Here is a 15290-nt window from a genome sequence, read left to right as displayed (position 1 = left end):
CCTTGGATTGAGACTGGAATTGGAATTATCCCAGCAACAAGTGTGGTTATTATGTTGCTTCTACTTTTGGGACCTCAATGTAATTTTCATGTGGCATCACACTGTTCCCTTCATGGTTTTGGCAGCCAAGCCAGGAAAATCCCTTCCCAAAACCCCCTCCCAGCCCAGGAACCCAAATGAAAATGGGAAAAAGAAGTGACAGACGCCCAGAGCTCCACACCTTGCTCGGGGACAATTTGGTGCAGGGTCCAAAGCACCCAACCTGTCCTAATCACCTTGAGCTCATTAATTTACAAAGCTTTGGCCCAACTCTCGGGGCTGGCAGATGATCAAGCTCTTAGTGGATGTGATTCAAACTAATCCACTAAAAGGCATTTAATTCCAGCGAGGAAATCGGGACTTTTCAATTATTAGATGTGCTAAAAAGTTTTACTGCCAGCAGACTTTCAAGGTGAGGGGAGAAACAAGGCCCAGCTCCATCCATGGGGGGTTCCCACCTCAAATCCCACCACCAAATCCCATCCCATGGTTCCCCCCGTCCTCTTTCACTGCAGACAGGGAAAAAAGCAACTGGATCCAGCCTGTGCTGTTGCTTATTTTCCCCTTTTTCATCCTTCAGATCCCATTTTCAGTATGGTTCCCTAGGGAAAAGAGGATTTTGTCAAGTTACACAACTTCTCACTTGCATCCATCAGGGCGTTTGGCCAGGCTGGAAAGGAAGGGCAGGTTGGGAGGTCAATGAACATTCCATGATGGGACCATCCTCCAGCTACCTCAGCCAACTTTGCACTCCCATCAGTACCTCACCAGACACCAAAAAACCCAAAAAAATCCCAAAATCCAACAGAGAGAGGAAGAGAGAAAATTCTGAAGTGTCCCAACCGTGGGAAAAAAATGGAATTACAAACCAGGATAAGACCCAAAGTTGTAAAAATCAACTTCCTCAGACACGGGGAACGTGGTGTCCTTGGGGCCAGGATGGTTGCTGGGAATTTGTCGTTAAATTGGATCATGCTCAAGATTTTTATTTTGCCAGTCCCAAAAAGCCAAGGCCTTGTTGTCTGAACACCAAACAACACTAAATGTCATTTCCAGATCAAATATTTGAGTGGATATAAAACTCAAAGCAGGTAAATATTCATTCATTTAACAACACTCTTGATTGCCCCAATTAAAATTTTCTCCATAAAGCAATTCCACAATAAAACACTCCCTAGGATAAAAACCACTGAAAAACCACCTCTTTCCTTTTTCCCACTTAAATATTAGATCTAAACCCAAGGTAAAAGCTGTTTAAAATCTGTTATCTGGAAAAAAATATGAAGGTGGTGATATTAATTTTAAAAACATTGTTAAATGTCCCAAAGATGCTTTGTACCATACTAAATGTTTAAGCAGGGCATGGCTTGGCAGATACAAGCTGAAAACAACTTAACAGCAGTGAAACTTATTTTTTCCCATCCTTAAAATGCAGCTGGAAAAACAACTTTAAAACCTTCTCCATCCTTGGAGGCCAACTGATCAATATGGAGATGTCAGTATTTGTGTACAGGTTTTATGGAGTTATACAAAACAGATATTTCAGATGGATAAAATAGATATTTTAGGTGGATAGAGCAGATATTTTAGATGTAATTTTTGTATATTTATCTACGGATGGACAGACATTCATCACCCAGCAGAGACAGGAGGCAAAATGAGGACGACAAGGCCACTTGAACTTTCCTTGGGATGTGACGGACCCACAACGTTTTCACTCCCCACAAACCTCCCCACATTCCTACCTCCATGGATACCCCAAAAACCTCTGAACCACCAAATAACCTCCTTGCAAAACACCTCCACAAAATCCCGGTGGGCATCCCAAGGGTCCAGATTTGGTATTTATGGATGGTTCCCAACGCTGGGTCCCAGCCCCGCGCTCACCCTCTCCTCCCGCGCCGGCGCCGCCCTCGCCGGCCCCTTGGATCTTCCCGGAGAGGGCTGGAAGCTCCTTAAGAGCATGAAGACATCTCAAGAGATTTTAACTGTTAATATCTGCAGACTGGCATCTGCTTCCTCGGCAGTTTAGCCCCAAATGTACGTCTGGGAAGAAGGAGAGCCCTAAAAGCAGGCGGGATTTCTATGAAATCCAGCCCTGCACTGGTTTGGCTTTAGAATCTTGTTATAGGAGCACAAGGATCCCAGGAAAACAAACTCCCTGTGGTGAAATATTGGAGGTAGGGAAAGCCTGGTTGTGCACAAAAAACAAAGAGCTTGGTCGGTGTAGAGAAAATAAAACATGCAAAAATAAATTCAACCCCATTAAATATTTAAATATACTAAATTGGCCAAATTTGTATAAAAAACAGAGTAATACATAAAAAAAAAATTAAAAATCTAGAAGTTAAAATGGTCTATTTTATTTAATATATTTAGATTTACCACAAGCCTTATGTGGGGACACTCAAAACATTTCTACAAACACACAAATCAACTCTAAATAAACTGCACGTGCAGAGCCCCCATTAAATCAATATTTGGGCTGTGGAATTAAAGTGCTGCCATTTGGGATTCTGGCCAGGAGAGCCCACGAGACCCCATGACTTGAGCAGCAGATGCACAGAGCGAGGCCTGGAGATGCTGACATTTCATCAAGGGCTCCCATTCTTCTGGGGACAAGAGCCATTGTTCCCTGTCCCACCAGGGCTCTTTGGGAACACTGCTGAAGCACATCTGCCCAATTTTATTTTATTAATAAATTTTAATAAGTGTTTTTTCAAGTTGTTTTTTCTTTTTTTAAGTGTTTTATTCAATTCCTCAAAAATAACATCTGAAAAGTAACCTGACGGAATTTGCTTCATTTATTCAAAAATTGTGTTTGTCAATGTGTAACAACAAATAAATTAAAATCTGCAGCAGCTGGCAAAGAGAAATCCAGGGGTTTAATGGAGAATATTTTCGTTTGTTTGTCTTTCTCCTTCCTACCAACCTCATTTCAGGTGACTTTGTGGCATGCATTTATGGCATTACTCCACCTTTTCCTCCAGACACACAATATTTAGATTTAAAATCCATCCTACAGCTGATTAATCACCAAAAACGAGCTTGTCAAGCCCTTCCCTCCACCAGCCAGACCCAAAAATCCCTGATTTCTGTAATAGAAGTGTGAATTCTATGGCACAGAAGGACAGTGAGCTGAAATCACCCCAGCTGCAGTCCAGGAGCAGAGCTGGCAAACACTGGACTCACCCTGTGAGGTGATTCCAGCTGGGAATCTCTGCCTGGACCAAGGAATGATAACAGTGAAAGGCAACGGGGGCTGAGTCAAAAATTTCCAACTATTTCAGAGGAGAACATTATCAGTGAGTAAATAAATTAATTAATAAATAAATAAGGACTAACAGCAGCAGTTCACGAAATTTCCTGAGAAAATAAATTTTTGAGGACTTTTTTAAAACTGCCCCAGGGCATTTAAAACCCACTTTTAATAAGCTCAAAATTAGGCAAGATTAGGAGTGTGCAGCCTTCAGCATTTCTGGATACAAACCACCAGGAAAACACTCTCCCTTCCATGACTTCCCCTTTTCCAGAGTCCTTTTATTCCCTGCACTGCAAACCAATCCTGAATCCCAATAATTTCCTCTGTTAATCTGGTTTTATACTTTATTTTTTTTTTTCTTTTAGCACTTAACTCCCTCCTTGGGACGAACCCCAGGGATTCTGCAACCTGCCTGATGCTGAAATATTCCCATTTTTCCAGCCAAATCCCTGCAGTATCCACAGGGATCATCCCACAGCGAGCCAGGCACCTGCCTGAGAGTCGGAATTTGTCTGCACAGCAGCTCAGGAGATGAAAGCAGAGCCACACAAAAGCTCAGGGCTGACCGATAGGAAATAATTGCAGGCAGAATTCCATGAGAGGAATTTATGTTATTCTATTCAAGGCACTTGTAGAGGAAGAGAATGTGAAAAAAAAAAAACACCCAGAATTTGATAAAATGCAGGAATAAGTGGCATTAAACCAATAAAAGACGTAAAAGGAAAACATGATAAATTTTAATTATAATTGAGGTAATTCCTCTCATCTTTTCCTATCATATTTGGCAGTTCATGTAGAATATTTAGCAGTTTATATAGAATATGTAGCAATTTATATAGAATATTTAGAAGCTTATATTGAGCATTTAGCTATTTCTATAGAGTATTTAGCTATTTATATGGCATATTTAGCTGTTTATATAGAATATCTAGCAACTTATAAAGAGTATTTGGCTATTTATATGGCATACTTAGCAGACTATATAGAATATTTAGCAATTTACATAGAATATTTAGCAATTTATATAGAATATTTAGCTATTTGTATAGCATATTTAGCAGATTACATAGAATAATTAGCAACCTAATAGAGAATATTTAACAATTTATATAAAATCAGGAAGCCCCTGGAAGAGCTTACTCAGGAATATTTGTATATTTTTAGCATTTTATATAGAATATTTAGCAATTTATATAGAATATTTTAGCTATTTGTATAGCATATTTAGAAGATTATATAGAATAATTAGCAACTTAATAGAGAATATTTAACAATTTATATAAAATCAGGAAGCCCCTGGAAGAGCTTACTCAGGAATACCCACCGACGGAGCAGCAGGAGGGATATTTTATGTCATCATCCCAAATCCATCCCAACTTTGAGGGTTTCCTGAGTTTTCCAGCGAAGCCAAGCCCGGGGAGGAGGCACAGCTCCTGCTGAGAGCATCTGCAGCATCCCTTGGGAGAGAGCCCCGCTCTTAACTCCCTGCCCTGGCACCGCTGGCAGCCCCGTAAATGGGAATATTGTGGATTCACAGGGAATCACTGGAGCAGGGGCTGAGCTGGGATCACGTAGGCACAACTGGGCAATGAACAAACGGCCATTTGTACTGGATTTTTCCCCGTTTTAACACGTGCCAAGGGATAAACCGTGGGTTTATTGGGTGTACAGATGTCCAAAATAGATTTTTATTGGGGTTAACAATACTCAGTTGTTGGTGGGGAAGGAGTCCTGCCTCCAGACACACATTTCTCCTGCGAAGCCCGTAAAATTTCCACAGCAGATTTATAAAAACTCAACCAGGGACAACAAAGTGGACAGGGAAGAGCCCACATAGCAGCCCTGATGGAAAATGATGATTATTTGTAGGAACATATGGCCACAGAGGGATAAGGGCTCTGCTCCTCTCTGAGTAGGTCACACCACACCACAAAAAACACAGAAAACTCGCCAGGGGCAAAATGGGTCTAGGACAGGAAAAAAAAAAAAAATAGGAGTTATTCACTTTGTAGGAAAAAAGATGGATTTCCAGCAAGTCTTGTCATTCAAACTACCAAAAAAAAAAAAAATCATGGAACTCAAAATAGTCTTTAAAAAGTGGTGGTATAATCATATATATTTATTTGTGCTTTTGCTCTTGCTCTCCAATTTCACCACAAGGAGGGATTGTCAGAGGTAAAAATCTCTCCAGAGTGGCAAAGAGCCACCAGAAATCCTACCTTGCCACCTGCTCTTGGTGTTCCCAGAGAGCCAGGATCCCTTTCCAGAGGCAGATCCCAATCAGCAAAGCAGACACGGCACCTTTCACCCAGGGCCCGCCCCAGGGCTGAAACAACAGTTTGTTTTCGAGCTAAATGAGTCCATTTCCACTAAATAGGTCTCCCTGGGTGAGTTTTGTGGAGCCAGACCATCAGCAGCTCCAGCAGACTCTTCCAGCTCTCCCCAGAGCTCAGCTCAATTGACCCCAAGGACTCGCTCTGCCCATCCCATCCCATCAATCTGACAGACACGAGGAGCAAAACGGGGCAGGAAAAGGAGGGGGGTCAGAACTTCCTGCCCTCAGGTCCTAAAACTCATCTTGAGGGATGCCCAGCATTTATTGTTAGTGCTCCTTAAACCCCTTTTTTCATCCAGGCCGTGAGAAACTGGATTAATCAACAAATTGTGGGATGCAACTTGGGTTTCCATTGGAAAAGCCCAGCCCTGCTGACGAGCAGAGCTGAAAGCAAATAATTTATTCAGTTTCCAAGCTCTGTTGTAACTTATCCTCTACTTTTACACCAGAGAGTGGCAGGAAATCAGCCCTGGAGATCAGACACGCGAGCGCCCAATAATGGAACCGGCGGATCGCTGACGCATAAATAAAGTTTTAGATTTACAGGGAACAAGCCTCCCACTGTAACGCGGCCAGGAGGACTTTTCAGATGTTTGTATGTCAGCACTGGCCTAAAAAATAAATCCAGTGGGAATGGGAAGGGTTGGATTCCCTCCCTGCTGGCACCTCCTGGGGCTGTAGGGAGGCAGCGGGGTTAGACCCGAGGGCAAGCCTGGTTAAACCCCGTCCTTGGTGTTTGCATAACTAATGAGTGGATGTTGGGAATCATTTTATCCCAGCAGTCCTAATGAGCTAAATCATTTTGGGATCGTTTGTCTCACCCAGGATTTGTTTCCAGCTCGTTCTGCCGCCGATCTGGTGGAGAAACCTCATCCCCAGCCCTGATCCCTCTCAGAGCTGAATCCTGCAAGCTCAGCGCTGACCACAGCCAGGCAAAAACATCAAAATGTGCATTTTCCTGTGCTGCTTCCAGCAGTGGTTGCAGAGGGAAGGGCACCACTGGGTTTCCACAGCAGGAAAATAACGCACGGCTCTGAGATCCGCGGGATTCCGTGAGCTTGGAGCCAGCCTGACCTCCTGACACCACCAGTGCCAGACCTGAGCCAGCCAGGTCCTCCCATCTCGCTGCAAAATGGCTTTTCCACAGCAATAAAAGCAGGGAAAAATCCAGCACAGGTTGTTCTGAAGGTGTGCTAATAGCCACGCCGGGGGTTTCCACCCACTTCCCACTGGGATCTCTGTGGTTTACAACAATTCCCACTGAACAAGCTGTCTCAAGCAACAGAATAATTATTTTTTATATAGAAAATGCATTTATTGTGCCAGTTCTGCCCACTGGAAGCTCCCAATCCATCAGCCCAGCAGCTGGTGTGGCCTGAAAATGAACCTTGAAGTGATTTTAAAAAATGAACTGCAGCCTGGGCTCCTGACACTGGAAAAAATCAACCAAAGTGATGGATATCCCTGCAGGGACTCCCACAATCTGGGCAGGTTTTCATACCTGCCCCTGTACATTGCCAAGTAAAAATTCCCAAAATATAGGAGAAATTATGTGGCTATAGAAAAGAATTATCCAGCTCATTGTATTGGCAAGTGATGTTTAGGAATAGAATGTAGTAATTATTAAGACATTGGTAATATTCCCTCCACTGAAGCAGGAAAGAGCACATACACTGGCTACAACTGGAAGCACAGTTATCTATCTATGAAATTCACTTATTTTTAATTTTTAATTTAATCCAAAGCTAGGCTGGGTGGGGCTTGGAGCAACCACTGGAAGGCGTCCCTGCCCACAGCAGGGATTGGAATAGGATGAGCTTCAAGATCCCTTCCAACCTAAAATATTCCATGATTTTTTTTTGCGAGCAGCATTTTTAAATAGCAGAGAAGAAGATCAGGAAGCTCTTTAGCAGCAGCAGCAGCAGCAGCACCGTGCCTCTCTTCTACTCCCAACAAATAGAATTATTCCCTTTGCTTTCATTCGGAAAACAGCTTGTGAAGAGCCCCATTTCCATGAAGAGGCTCTCAGAATTAAAATTAAAAGTAGCGATAACCACACTGGGGAGCGGGGCAGGACCAGCCCGCAGCGCCTCCATCCCCTCTCGGGAGCCAAAAACACCGGAGAGCCCCTCCTATGGCTGGGACCCCCCAAAACCGGGAATCTGGGGGGAGAAGGGGGGGTTTGGAATGGAAAGGCGGGTTCCAAACACGGGGGGCTCCTGGAAAACCCCTCCGGCTCCCCCCGAGGCTCATCCCGGGATTCATCCCATGGGGAACCCGTTCTGCTCCGGGAGGGGAGCGAGGGGTCCCCAAATCCGGCTGGAATCGCCGAGCCGGGGCTGAGCGAGGGAAAAATGGACATTTTCTCCTGTAACCCCACACAGGCACGGGTTTGTTTTGCTAAGCACGTGTCAACCCGAGCGACTTCTCGACTAAAAAAAATAATAATCGCTTTTTCCGCTGTAACAATGGAGAAAACAATAGAGAAAACAATAGGGAAAAGAATAGGGAAAACAAGACAGAAAAGAACAGGGAAAGGGGGTAGAAAGAAGCGGTTTGGGGGGGTTAAACAGAGACAGGGACGTACCTTTGCCACACGGATTGTCCAGGCGCTGGCTCAGGGATTTTCCATCGCTCCCTCGGCGGCCGGGGCAGCCCGGGAGCCGGGAATGCGGGATCCGGGAATGTGGGATCAGGGAGTGCGGGATCCGGGAATGTGGGATCAGGGAGTTCGGGAGCCGGGAGTGCGGGATCCGGGAATGTGGGAGCCGGGAATGCGGGAGCCGGCAGTGCTGGAGCCGGGAATGCGGGATCCAGGGAAGCGGGAGCCGGGAGTGCTGGAGCCGGCAATGCTGGAACCGGGAGTGCGGGATCCAGGGACGCTGGAGCCGGGAATGCCGGATCCGGGAATGCCGGAGCCAGGGACGCGGGAGCAGGCTGGGCTCGCCTCCCTGCCGTGCCCGGCTCATGGAGCGGCAGTGCCCGCTCTGCTCTGCCGGCAAGGCGAGATTAGGATCTCCGGCGGGCAGGGAATTGTGCTGAGCTCCGGCTTTCCTTGGCGCTTCATTAAAAACGAGATTTTATTCCGGGCTGGTGTGGACAGATCAAACAATCAGCGGGTTATCCTGCTCGGCTTTGCTCCAGGAGGGAAGGAAAAAACCCTATGGATAGCAGCGGATGAGTTCAAAAGCACGGGGAGTTAGCAGCCGGGAAGGAGAGGAATCCTGCGAGCCGGGAGCGAGCACCATCCCGGAGTGAAGCACAAACGTTCCAGCCTGGTGAATCACCTTATTCCCATTTTTTTTTTTATTTTTCCTTTTTCCCCGGTTCTGCTTTGCTGCTGCCGAGGGTGACGGGGAGCCCCGGCTCGCTGCTCCAGCCGGGAGCGCCTCCCTCGGGCTGAATCAGCGGCTGATCCCGGCTCAGCGCTCCCCAAAGCTTCGCCCGAGCCAAACTGCGGCCGCCAGCCCGCGGGGACTCATCTGCTGCCAGCCAGGTTCGCTATCTCTGCTGCTCGCAGCTCTCGAGGACGGTGATGAGGTTTATCGCAGCGAAGTCACGTCTGTGTCCCGGCAGGCTGAGCTCGAAAACCCCCACGTATTTTCCAGAGCGTGACATCACATCTCAGCTCGGCTAAGTGGCTTTTAGATAACAGGCGATGCCCCCTCCCTGAGAATTCCGAGATAAAAACGTCGAAGAAGGGCAGTTTGCGCACACAGGGCGAGGTTTAACAGCGCAACTTAATTCATTTCGGGACGTTAATTAGTCATGCAGAAAGTATTCAAAACACCAAGTATTCAAAACACCAAGTATTCAAACCACCTAGTATTCAAACCAGAAAGTAAATATTCAAACCAGCCCAAGCACCAATTCATAAAAAAAGCATTACTATGAAATCAGCCCCGGCTGCCGAGCTGCTCAGAAAGGCAGGAATGCTCTTGGGAGAAGCTGCAGCTCCTCTCTCTCACTCGCAGCACACAAATCAGGGGGCACCACCGGTCTTTCCTGCTCCCTGCTGCTCCTGCTTCCCCTTCCAGTGTTTATGGGAAGAGCATCTCCAAAATGGAACCTCCCTCAGACAGGTCTGAGATGTCTCTGACCTCGGGGTTGTGAGCGCTGGCTGCCACGCGTTCTCTCCTCTGCACAATTTCATTCATCATCACAGAACCCCAAAATGTCCTGAGCTGGAAGGGATCCACAAGGATCATCCTGCACAGGATCCCCCCAAAAATCCTTCCTGAGAGCATCGCCCAAACTGTTCCTGGAGCTCTGGCAGCCTTGGGGCTTTGCCCGTTCCCTGGGGAGCCGTTCCAGTGCCCCACAACCCTCTGGAGGAAAAACCTTTTCCCAAAATTTGCTCCGTTGACATAAACATTGATCACTCCCTGGAAAAGCTGCAAAGTCTGACTCAAACCGGTGAGTGGGAAAATTAATTAATTAATCACAATGAATCCCTTAATTAATCTTAATTAATTACAAAATTAATGAATTAATCACTTATTATTTACCTACATGGCATCTCGGAGATGCCCATGTTTTCCTCTTTGGATTAATAAAGCTTAAATATTAATTTTAAAAATTTCTTAGGCTTTTGCATGAAAAATGCTGTGGAATCGAGCACTGAGTCAGGGTCAAGGACAGACCCCCTCAGTGTGTCCCAAAATTCAGATAAAGGCTGGAGGGTGGAGGACTTGAAAAAATTACTGGAATGAGGCCTAGAAGAACAGGCAATGAATCAAAAGTTTTGGGAAAACCTTTAAGGGAATAAGGAGCAAATCTCTGTGAGGGCAGGGAAGGATCCCAGTCCCTGCCCTGCTGCAGGAGCAGGGCTGGGGTGGTTCTGGAGCAGGAACTTCTTGGGCAGGAGATTTAAAAAGCAGATCTGGGTGTCAGGACTGAGTCAGGGCTGGGCGTGGAGGCCCAGAGCTCTGTGCTGAGCAGGCACTGGGATGGAGAGGGCAGGAGCTGGGAGTTCCCTCTGGGAAAGAAGGAACAGCAGCCCCAGAGATGGGGCATTGCTTGGGCCAAGAATTCCAGAATCCAGACTGGGTTGGGCTGGAAGAAACCCTAAATCCCATCCCAGCCCTCTCATGGCAGGGACACATTCCATGGTCCCATTGCTCCAACCTGGCCTTGGGCACTGCCAGGGATCCAGGGGCAGCCACAGCTGCTCTGGGCACCCTGTGCCAGGGCCTGCCCACCCTCACAGGGAAGAAATCCTTCCTAAAGCCCAATTTAATCTCCCTTCTTTTAGTTAGAGGAAGCATCTCCCTGGATTTTATCAGCTGGCAGCTGTGGAAGTGGCTGAGGCACAGCAAATATTCAGTGGTTCACTACAGAGGGAGGTGGCAGCCAACCCATCCCAAAAATAGATGGGCAGGGAAAGGAATCTCCTTTCGGAGATTAGAAGAGTGGGACAGACCCTGAGCATTGCTACCAGAGGGTGGAGACCCTCCTGACTCAGCTCAAATCATCCATCAGACCCAAAACCCTCACCTGACGCGCAGGATTTAATAACACACCCTAATTATCTCCATATTTATCCCCACAGATCCCATGAATAGAGCAGAACAATCTGTCTGCTGCTCTCAGAGCCTGTGAATCATCCCCACGAATCAATCAGAACAAAACAAGGAGCTTCAGGGAAAAGGAGCAGTGAGACAGCATCAGGAAGATGAAAAGTTGGACAGAAATCACAAAATCCCAACCCAGAATCAGGATTAGAGGAGCTGCAAGTCTTGGGAAAGGCTACAAAAGCCTTGTGGTCCTGCAGGGAGATTAGGAGGTCAAAATGTCCCATTGAGAAGGGGTTTAGATGGATCAATTTATCCCATCAGGATCCACAGGAGTGAACCCCTCCCTGCCTGGGTGTGCATGCACAGAGATTTCAAACCTTTGTGGGAAGCCCCGTTGTGAAAAGAGCTCATAAAATCACGTCAGTCATGGAATAAATTGTGAATCCTTTTAAGACTCCCATACAGAGGGGAGGATTAAAGGAGTAATTGATGTCAAGCACTAAAAAAACAAAAAGCTGGGTGATTCTTTGGGAAAGAGATTTCTCTCTTCTCCTGAGGAGCAGCCAGGCCTCATGGGCTGAGTCTGAGCCCTGATTTGGGGTGTTTGGGGCAGCATTTACCAGAACAGCTCAGGAAGGGTTGGAACCCTGGTTCCTGCTGGGAATTTCAGATTTTCTGTGCTGGGAATTTCAGACTCTCTGTGCTGGCAGGCACTGACCCCCAGGAGAACACTGCATTGACCTGAGGCCGTGGAGAAACTTCCAAAATGGAATGGTGGAACTGGGATTGTGGGTGTGCAGTTTGGATAGAAGTGTGTGATATCACAGGGGGGGAAACTCAGAGTTTAAGGGTTTAGAATTTAGTAATGTATATAGAGCAAGGTGGAGGGTTTAGGGCAGAGGCTGCTCCTTCTTTACCTTCTTCTCCTTCTTCTTCTTATTCTTCACCATCTCCTTCTCGTTCTTCTCCTCCTTATCCTTTTTCTTCTTCTCCTTCTCCTTCTTCTCCTTCTCCTTCTTCTCCATGGGTTTGGGTGGTTTTGTGTAATTGATAAAAAAGTCCCCATTGCAGGACATGAGTGATTGGTTATTGGGTTAAAACTGAAAATAATTGAGGTGTCATTTCTTAATTAGACAGTTTACCTTTAAAAGGCCTAGCAGAGGGAGAGATAAACCTCCATTTCTAGTTTGTGAGAGTGAAGTGCTGCAAAACTCAGGGTTTGTGAGACTGTGACAGAGACAAGAACCAACAAACACCTGAGTCCCAACAAGAAATCCCATCTCACACATTTAACCCTGACCTTGCCAGAAAAAAAAGAAGCAAAGAACCCACAAGTCAGTGCTGGGGTGTCCCAAGCCAAGCCAAACTGGGAAATCCTGCAGCATCAAAATCCAGTTATTAACAGCAATTGTGAATTCATTAATTTCAAAATATCACATGAAAGAATGGGCGCTCAGAGAGGCCAACTCCAGCTCTGCTGATAACAAATCCTGGTGCTGTCCTGCTGCTGCGGGGACATCTGCTCCTCTAGGAATGGCTCTGAGGGCTGCGGCTCTGCCCGTGGGCACCCAGTAAAAATAGATTTTCATTTCACACCTCTCCAGACGCTCCCTAACTGGCCAGGAATGAACTTCCCCAGTGTCTCCCAGCATCTGCAGCTCAGCCCTTGACTCCTGGGCCAGCCTTCAATGGTTTGCATTCATTTCTGGCTCGGGGTGGTTCATGAATGCTCAGCTCATGGCTCAGCGAGATGAAAGCTGATTTTTTTAGCACAATCAGCTGCTGGAAATGATTCCTCAAATTCCCCATAAGCACTGGGGAAAGAGCTAAACTGGGACTGCAATAGTTTCATTCTGTTTTCACCAGATTTAGTCTAGCCTAGCACAAAGCTGGGCTTTATCTGTGCCTCAGATTTATCTGTGTCTCAGATCAGTAATTCTGCTGTTAAGTATAACTTTTTATTACTATTTATAGCTCTCCACTATCAGCATCAAACAGAACATGTCTGACTAAATGAAATTTTGCTGTACCCTCATTTTTAAAAGCCTTCTGCCACTTTTAATCCCATTTAAACCTTTGCTGAAGCAAAGAGCACCCAGCATTTGGTGTTTCTGGAAGAACAGTTTGGTTATTTCAGGTAGTCCCTGAAGGGGGAAGAATTTTCCTCAAACTTTTGGATTTAGACCAAGATTTTGGAGCGCAAAGCACCTTTGGGCTGGGAGAATTGGGGCTGGGTGTTGGAGCAGCCCTGAGGAGAAGGATTTGGTGGATAAGAGGATGGATATGACCCAGCCCTATGTGCTAATGGAATCCCAGAAATCCCAGAGCTGCATCCCGAGATTTTCCAAATTATGGCCCTGCAGGCATCCCCTAATTTCTCCAAACCTCAGGAACTGAGGTTTTTGTGTGCTGACCCCAGGGAGCATCACCAAGACCCAGCAATGCCAGCAAGAAAGAGCCCAAAACTGACATCAAAATATTAAAATTCACATCCAAGAAACGCCATCAAAACATTGAGTTCGGACACTTGGGGCTCAAAATTCCCCACCAAAACTCCACCAAAGGAAGTCCTTTGGGAGAAGATCCCATAACAACTTGGAATGGAGGTGAATCCCGAGCTTCTGGTTGATTTACAGGGAAATTGCAAACGTGGGGTTGAGGTTCCTGCATGCCCGAGCAGTCCTGGGTTTCACCTGGAATTAGTGACATAATTAACAACATTTCATAACCTTCCACTGAGACTCACAGCCAGAAGGAGCAGTTTAAAGACTGAATTTTCCAGTCCTGCAGAAGGAATGAAAGGAAAAATCCGTGGTGTTGCTGGTCTCCAGCATCTGACTGCTTTCCCAGTAGTAAAACTGGGAACGCGTTATTAAATCCCAGCATTTTAGGAAGAACAGGATAAACTGGGAATTCCTGTCTCCCTCATTTCACTTCCTGGCTTCAGAATCATTTGAACAGGGGAAAAAGTCCGATAATTATGAATTCTAATTCTATCCAGCTTAACACCCCAGCAAAGCACCTCAAAAGTAAAAGGATTTCAGCACACCCCTTAATTTTCCATAATTCCCAAAACCAATTCCTCTTGGACATCCCTGTGAGAGAAACTGGGTGATAGAACAAAACTTAACACATCTGTAGTTCAATTCTAAAAAAAATTAATACCCCAAATAAACAAGGAAATATCCCAGGTAAGAGTGAGGTAAGAAAGATGGGCAGGTGAAGGAAAGTTGGAGGGGAAAAATAGGAATATTTCAAGGGCAGAGGGGCAACATAACAGGGAGAAACAATTCCAGGCTGCCCAAAGAAGGTGTGGGAACGTGGAAATGTTCGAGGATGGGAGTTGGAGGTTTTGAGGTGTGTGGTCTGTTTGAACAACACCCCACAATTTCTAAACTCCACTCTTAATGTGCCCAAGGAGAACAAGAATTCAGCCAACAACTCCCAGGGTGTTTTTCCTGCTCTGCCAGGCTTTGCTGGGCCAAGAAGAAAATTCCAGAGGCAGGGACTGAGTGTAGAAACTCCAGCTGTGAGACCTTTTCCTGGATGGAAAATGCTCCACACAAGGAGCACTCTTGGAGCAGCAGCGGCTGGAAAAAGCATGGAACGAAGAATTTAAAAAAAAAAAAAAAAGCTAATTAATGGTGTAAAAAGGGGTTAATTTTTTTAAATTTTTTTTTTTTCCCACATCTTTTTTTTTTTTTCTTTTTTTTTTTTTTTTGCCAAAGAAGGAAGACAAATGACAGGAATGCAAGAGACCCTGCTTGCTTCTGATTGTCTGCCAGGAGCACCAGGGCTTTAATTCCTGGAGTGGAAATTAAGAAGGAGCCTAAGGAGAGGTGGGGTTGAAGCCTCTGTGGAATTTCTGGTGGAAAATTTGGAACGAAGTTGATGCCCTCGTATTCCAGCCACTCTTCCTCTCAGATTGGCAGGAAAATGTAAACACCAGAGAGAGCTCCTAAGGGGCTTGGGACAACTTTTGGGGGTTTCTTGCTGGTTTTCCTCTTTCCCCCTGGAATTGAAGTATTCCAGCAATAAAGTTCAATTAGCATCACCCACAGCTGTGGATGTTCCAGCCCTGGAAGTGTCTCCAAGGCCGGGTTGGACAGGGCTTGGGGCAACCTGGGATAGTGGAAGG

At 46.0% G+C, this 15290-nt stretch overlaps 1 protein-coding gene across 2 annotated transcripts in view; it reads right to left on the bottom strand.

The window, feature by feature from the left end:
- The window catches only part of LYPD6 (LY6/PLAUR domain containing 6), a 35839-nt gene extending 26785 nt beyond the window's left edge, over positions 1-9054 (bottom strand). The window contains exon 1 of one of the 2 annotated variants that reach the window (XM_036386408.2): positions 8224-9054. The gene's annotated coding sequence lies outside the window, so the exon portion shown is untranslated. Of the gene's footprint in view, positions 1-4625; positions 4746-8223 lie in introns of those variants that run through there. The other variant, XM_036386407.2, reaches the window with a different exon arrangement.
- Positions 9055-15290: the final 6236 nt, after the last annotated feature.

The sequence above is a fragment of the Molothrus ater genome, chromosome 7, assembly GCF_012460135.2.
Source record: "Molothrus ater isolate BHLD 08-10-18 breed brown headed cowbird chromosome 7, BPBGC_Mater_1.1, whole genome shotgun sequence".
Classification (NCBI taxonomy): domain Eukaryota; kingdom Metazoa; phylum Chordata; class Aves; order Passeriformes; family Icteridae; genus Molothrus; species Molothrus ater.
The sequence above is the reverse complement of the archived record's forward strand: the minus strand, read 5'-3'. Positions and strand labels throughout refer to the sequence as shown.